At 47.9% G+C, this 7,201-nt stretch overlaps 1 pseudogene; it reads right to left on the reverse strand.

Annotated features, from left to right (window-relative positions):
• Positions 1-2,813: 2,813 nt before the first annotated feature.
• Positions 2,814-7,201, reverse strand: part of LOC137867892 (slit homolog 1 protein-like) — a 29,377-nt pseudogene continuing 24,989 nt past the window's right edge.

Genomic DNA, 7,201 nt, shown 5'->3' on the forward strand with positions numbered 1-7,201 from the left:
ACTTTGTGGTCGTTTTGTATCTATTTTTGACAATGGAAACCAAACCAGATGGAGACAAACTATACGAGTCAAGTTTTACTACAAAGAGTAACTTCAACACAACATTACACTAGAGTCTCTTCAGCTGAAACGTGTATTTATTCCTGTAAAATAAAGATAATGAAACTGAAACTATCATATCTTTAACATTTAGTGTACTGGAACAGCTCGAACACGAGGACTAGATGAGGTGCTTACCTGCTACTGTACATCCAGGTTTCTGCAGGTCTACAGCGCTAATGCTAACTGCTAGCATTCACACATCACAGCCTCGCACGTGAACTCATGTTCACAAATGTTTATGGGATTTCATCCCGTATTTTGTCACAATAACGGCCCCTTTTAGCCTGCATTGCTAGCGATTAGCATTAGCACAAGTAGCAGTAAGATGTTAAAGGAACGCAGACCGACGCTAGCAGTTCACGGTCAAGCTAACTAGCCAGCTAGCTAAGCGAGCATAATGTGATGCTCCACCCACACGTTCACACATGTTTATGTATGAATATGTGCAATGCGTTGTCATTTCTACACCGTTTGTAGTTCTCTCTGTTTGTCAGAACAAAGTGCCAACAAAGAAGAGCCACTTTACCTCCGTGAGATGGGTTTGTTTTTCCTCTCCTGCTTTTAATGAACCAATTTCCCCTCTGAGATCAAATACGTTTCCTCTCTTCTTCTGAACATAAATCCACCAAATAACACTGAATAAATTGTCAATATTTTGTGCAGGACACCGGCTGATTGTTTCTTTCTTGGATGTATAGTTTATATTGTATCCAGTCTGGAGACAAACACCTCCGTTATTCTGCGGATGATCAATCGTCTTGTGTTCACACAGCTGACAATCAGCCGGTGTGTTTGTGTGTGTGTGTGTGTGTGTGTGTGTGTGTGTGTGTGTGTGTGAGTCCTTTGTGTCCATGTGGGAAGATGTGGAGGCTTTATTGAAATTGGGGGGTTGGAAGGTGCTGCTGCTATGATTTTATCCTCCTTTAAAGAGGACAGGAGAGGGGGAAGGGGGTAGGAATGGTGATGTAAAAAGGTTGGGGGGGGGGGGGGGGGGGGGGGGGGTTGCAGAGGTGGAGGTGGGGTGGTGGTGGTGGTGGTGGAGAGAGATGCAGCAGCTTTCTCACACTGGAGAGGGAAGGGTGTGTGTTTCTGTGAGCTGGGGGAGGAGGCGCTGTCAGAGCCGATGGGGGTATATATTATGTTTTATGGTTACGAGGGGACGCATAAATCACTGTTTCATTAAACGGCTTCAGTCTCAGAGTGCTCCCCCCCCCCCCAGCGGGACATCCCTCTTTTTCTCTCCTCCATCATTCCTCACTTTGTCCTCCATCTTTACTGTCTCCTACTACACCTTCTCACAACGGGCCTCCTGTCCTCCTCCATCGTCACCCTCTCTCTCTCTCCCCCCTCCCTCCCTCCCTCCCTCTTCTTCTCCCGGCTCCCACGAGCCGCCATCGGCCATCGGCACGAGACGGCCGTGACACAGTGAGGTCATAGGTCAGGGCAGCAACAACAACAACAACAACAGAGTCAGTGTCAAGGTTGGAGAGAAAGCAACAGAAGAAACGGTGAAGGAGAAACAGCTCTTTTATTTAAATAAATAGGAAAAAGAAGCACTAACTGTTGTCTGCTTTCAGGTGAGACAACATGAACCCAAACACTAGCTGACATTGTTTTTTCTTTTCTTTTTTTGGTTTTGTGAAAATTCCCATCGAGGTTGGTTTTGGAAACTTTTTTTTTTTTGTTGGCAACTGAAAACAAGGATTTCTCTACAGTCTACAGATGATACAGTGACAACATCCTCTTCAACATATAAAAATACTATGACAAAATCAATAAGCTTATAATATATATTACAATCTGTTAGGCTGTTACTGTGTGTAGATGTATTGCAGTTATAATAGTATAATAATAATAATAAAAGCTACATTAGTTTGAATCTGATTCGTGACTCGTCGACTTTTACGAAAAATTTAACTCAAAAAAGGTTTAAAAAAAAAATACAATTAAAACATGTTAAAACGAAATATCACGCATTTTTATTTTAGTTTCACATCCATATAAATAACATGTCATCATATATAAAAGCTACATTTTCTGCGATGCGTTCACTGGCTCTGCTGACGGAATCGGAGACGAAGCGTTTGATCCGAACAAACACGCCGCGTCGTCGTATAATGAAGCTCATTATCGGGGACAGCGTCCTGTTGTTGGAAGCGTCTGACAGTGACACACACACACAACACACACACACACACACACACACACACACACACACACACACACACACACACACACACACACACACACACACACACACACACACACACAACACTGTATTTCTATACTTGTGAGGACCCTAATTCACAACAATGTGTTGCTTTGGCCCCGAACCGTCGCAGCTACGCGGCTCATCCCGGGCTGTATTGTTTTAAATCTTTTGACATCACAACACTTTACTCTGAGATATAAAAATGTATTATATCAGTAATAAAAGTAAAATCAGGAATCTGACAAGTCATTCAATGCCAGTGTTGAGGTTCTGATGTGACTTTGACTCAAACATAGTTGGAACCTCAACTCTAAAAACCAAGTTTAAACTTTGAAGAAGTGAGAATCAGATAAAAAATCTCCTCATTCTGAAGGTCTACAAACACCGGTCCTCACAAAGATAGAAGTGCAGAGCACACACACACACACACACACACCCCCCCCCCCCCCCCCCCCCCCCTCCGCCAGTGAAGGGCGTCTGGTGAGCCGCTCCGGTGACGTGTCGTGACCCCCTCTGCTGCCCCGTTGACCTCCCGGCTGCTCACGGTGACGGGCTGACCTTATTATTTATATTCAAATTATGACTTAAACTCACTGACCTGAGTTCATTTTACCAATTTAAACGATTTCTACCGTGAGCAAAGGTTGTATTCATCTGTAAACTCATATCTCATATTCATGTCTTTGTTCGAGCCCTGGTTAAGAAACGCATTATGAAGAAAAACAACGGTTTAATAACAATAACAATAAGACCTCTTTCTGCTAAAGAGTCGAACCGACGAATTGGCCGTTTTTTGCAAAATCCTCTGACGCGTTTACAGTTTCTTCATCGGTGAACTATTTGTTACGATCACGTCTCTAAAGCTCCGATCACGTCGTTCTCAAGGCGGCTTCCCTACGGAGAATATAAACTAAGCTTTGTGTTAACAGGTCAAACCCCCACAGAGAGACGACATCACGCCTCCTTCGGTCGGATCGTGTCGTGGGTCACACACGTGATGTTCGTCAATTTAAAAGATAATTCCGCACCTCAAGAAAGTCTCATTGTGTCATCAAATTTGTTGAAGTGTAAGAAAGTGAAAATGCGTGGTTAGAAAGAATACAAGTGACGTTTTCTCTCTGAAGCTACGATGCCTGTGTGTTTCGTACCCGGATGAACTCTAACACTAACATCGTCTTTCTCTTCCCGGCTGATTGAAAAAGAGTCGCTGGAGAAGATAACGTTACATTAATGTGCGGAACATGGCTAAGCAGCTAGCCGGCCCAGCTAGCCAGGCCAGCTAGCCAGCCCAGTTAGCCAGCCCCAGCTAGCCAGCCAAGCTAGCCAGCCAAGCTAGCCAGCGGCCGTGTTGGTGACGGTGCAAACCTATCTTGTAAATTGGCAAACATCACATATGTAATAAACAGCATATTTCAAACTGGATTCAAAACTTTTTTTTTTCCAAAATAAGGTCCCATGAGGAACCCCGAAGGGCGGGACTAGGCCTCTCCATAGCTCAAGAGCGCGTCTCAGCCTTTGGTTCTTGTAAGATCAGCTGATAAAGTCAGCAAACGGTACGTTAAGATGTAGCTTTACTTCACCAGCGGGCCCCTCAACTGACAGGCCTCAGTGCTGCTGTTATAGAAACACCAGTCAGATTTTTAACATGGTCACTTTGACTGAAAACGAGTCCCCGGCTTGAATTGGTACCTTTTACTTCTTTTCGCGAGTTCACCGTCGCAGCTGTGAGAGAGTGAAGAGCAGCACTTAACCAGCCACGCACCGGAAACTCAAAAACTATGAGCCAGAGTTTTGGTCGTTAGCGCGCAGGTTCTCCTGCAGCAGGTTCTCCTGCTGCAGGAGAAGGAGGAGGAAGATGACGATGAGGTCGGCTTCGTTGACTTCATGTTTCGAGAGGGAAGAACTGTCTTATGTTACAAAACTGCGTCTTCGCGGTGAAAACATACAAAAACAAACATTAAAATGTCCGTTTATCAGTGAGCGAATCCCTACAGTGTGTGTACCTCTTTAGCTCGACGTGTGTGTGTGTGTGTGTGTGTGTGTGTGTGTGTGTGTGTGTGTGTGTGTGTGTGTGTGTGTGTGTGTGTGTGTGTGTGCGTGCCTGCGTGTGTGTGTGTCTGTGTGTGTGTGTACGTGTACAGCACTACACACACTCCTTGCAGCCACATTCCACAGGCTTCTCCACGTCCCTGCGTGAACGAGGTCCCGTCGTCGCATTCGAAGGTGAGCCGCCGGCGTCGGACCCTCAGAGGAGCGCAGCAGGAAGCGGCGGCGGCGTCCGGCTCGACTCCCGCCTGGCACCGCCCCCGACATTCGACCCAGGAGAAAGGCTTGGTACGTCTGGCAGAGGACGGTCCCGTGCTGCAGGCGGTGGTAGTCTCTCACCCGGCTCACCTCGACACGGGGACTCTGTGGACGGTGGGGGACACACACAGGGAGCAGTGAGACATCGTCCAGGCCTCAGACGTTTTTACACAAATACATTTCCTAGACAACATCTAGGAAATAGACATCCTCCTCCCTCACCGATGTCGCAGCTCTCTCCCGGTGAATCCCTGCTCGCAGACGCAGCGCTCTCCGTCCTCCGTCTCCTGACACTGACCGCGCAGACACCGGAGCCCCGGCACGAGCCCGCCGGCTCCCCCTGCAGGTTGCACAGCGCGCCGCGGTATCCCTCCTCGCAGTCGCAGCGGTACGTCTGCGCGTCCAGCGCCACGCAGGCGCCCTTCGCACACCTGGAGGGGAGAAAAAAATCGACGTAAAAAGTTGTATTTTTGTCACATCGACACAACTTGAATGCCGGGACAAACCACACTCACTTGCTGCCGTCGCATGGGTTGACACCGGTTGCCGTGGTGACAGCATCCGCTTCCGGTCAGGCCTGCTGATATCGGCTGGTCACAGTGTTGTCCCGTCCAACCCGACTGGCAGTGACACTGGGGACCCTGTGACCCAGCAGGAACAATGAATGAAGTCTTCTGCACTTTTTAAAATTTGATCTCAATAATCTGGAAAAACTGCATCAAAATGTCTGGTTGTTTCATATTTGGTTGTGAGAACCGATATTCCAACATCGGAATAAAGGGTCACGACAGTTTCAGAGCAACGGGTGTTTCGGTCGAACCAGTTACCGTGTTAACAGGTGACGTTCCGCCGAATGCGACCGCGGCTGCTCGTACGTACGTTTTACGAGGACACCTTCGTGTTCTGTTGGTGGTTTCAACAGCCGGCGACACCGCCGACGCATTTCGGCTGAGAGTCACCAGTTAACACGGTCACCGGTTCAACCAGAACACCGGCGGGGGTCTAAGGCTGCTAGCTACTAAACCTCTAAATCGGTGTCATGGTGTTTGACGTTCTGTTGGATCATCTAGTGACTTGTAGCTCGTAATGTCTCTCTGGTACACCGAACCAGAGAGACATTTCGTTTTGGTAGCATTCTCCATCTTTGGTGGACAATGTCCTCACACAGCTTGACAAGCCTTTGCACACCGCCCCTACTTGGATTGACAAACTTGTGCCTGAGATCGTTTTACAAGCCGTGAGAGGCTCTGTAGTATCTCGTCTGTCCGTCTCCCTACCTGAGCGGCGTTGGGCTGACAGATGCCGTGCAGGCAGTAGAGTTTGCGGCAGGCCTGGCAGCCCGGCACCACGCCCGGCTTCATGTGGCCCGCGGGTGAAGTCCTGCAGCTCGTGGTTGATGTAGAGGTTCCTGATGCAGCCGTGGAAACTGGACACGTTGAGGGTCTGAGAGGAGAAACCCAGAGAGGCATCCATCGCCGCCTCAGGCATACCTGTAGAGACAGGCGGGTTACACGAGGGGGGGGACCGATCTAGAGACGGGTGGAACTTCTGGTCCCGTGAGAGCTCAGGTGTAGTTGTCCCGCCGCCGACCCGCTTACCTCCCGACGTACAGCGGCGTGTCCCCCGTCACCGGCCGGCTGCGGCCCCGACTGTCCAAAGACGTCGGCTCTCCTCCGTCCACAGACAGGTTCACCATCCGATTGAAGGTCACCAGCTCTACGGTGTGAAACTGCCCGTCGTTCACCGTCTCGGTGCTGTACGACGAGGACCCAACACACGTTCACATTAAGACTTTAGAGCTGCATTAGTGAGATTTGACCACTAGGGGGGCAGAAAGACTAACTTACAACATGATATACATTAAATAAAATGTTCTCGCTATTGTGTCAGAGACAAACTGCTTATTTATACGTTCAGAAAACTGTTTAGATGTAAGATGCTGCACTTAATGTAGCGTTCAGGTAAAAGTCCAGGGTTTTAACCTCCAGGATTTGAAAGTGAAGGCCAATGAGGAAGTGTCTGAAAGCTGCATTCTCTCTAGTGTCCAGCAGGGGGCGACTCCTCTGGTTGTATAGAAGTCTAGTCTAAAATGACTCTACTTCTCTCTTGATTTATTCCCTCAGTAAACATTGTAAACATGAGTTTATGGTCTCAATCTCTAGTTTACAGTCTTCTTCAATACAGCATGATGTTCATTTAGTACATTATGCTCCATTTAGAGTCAAACACACCATAAAGCAGGGGATGCTTTAGGGGCGGGGCTACACCGTGATTGACAGGTCTCTACCAGAGCCAAAAAAACAAGATGGCGACGGCCAGAAAACCTAGATGGCGACGGCTCAAATCCCAAACTCGAGGCTTCAAAACAGCAGCCCACAACAGGTGCCATCGGTTTGTGTTGGTGGAATGCCGAGTCATAGTTTTAGGTTGTTAGTTCTCTGATATTTAATAAGAGAATAACGGAGCTTAAAAGACGTGAAGAAGAAGAAGAACAGAAGAAGAGGAAAAGTGTCTCTCCCTTCATCGGGTAGAATATGAGCTTTTAAGGATTTTAATAGTCTTAATTACCACTTAATCTCTCTG

Source organism: Cebidichthys violaceus, unplaced genomic scaffold (genome assembly GCF_023349555.1).
Source record: "Cebidichthys violaceus isolate CVI_PGR_0920_01 unplaced genomic scaffold, fCebVio1.0.p SCAF_90, whole genome shotgun sequence".
NCBI lineage: Eukaryota > Metazoa > Chordata > Actinopteri > Perciformes > Stichaeidae > Cebidichthys > Cebidichthys violaceus.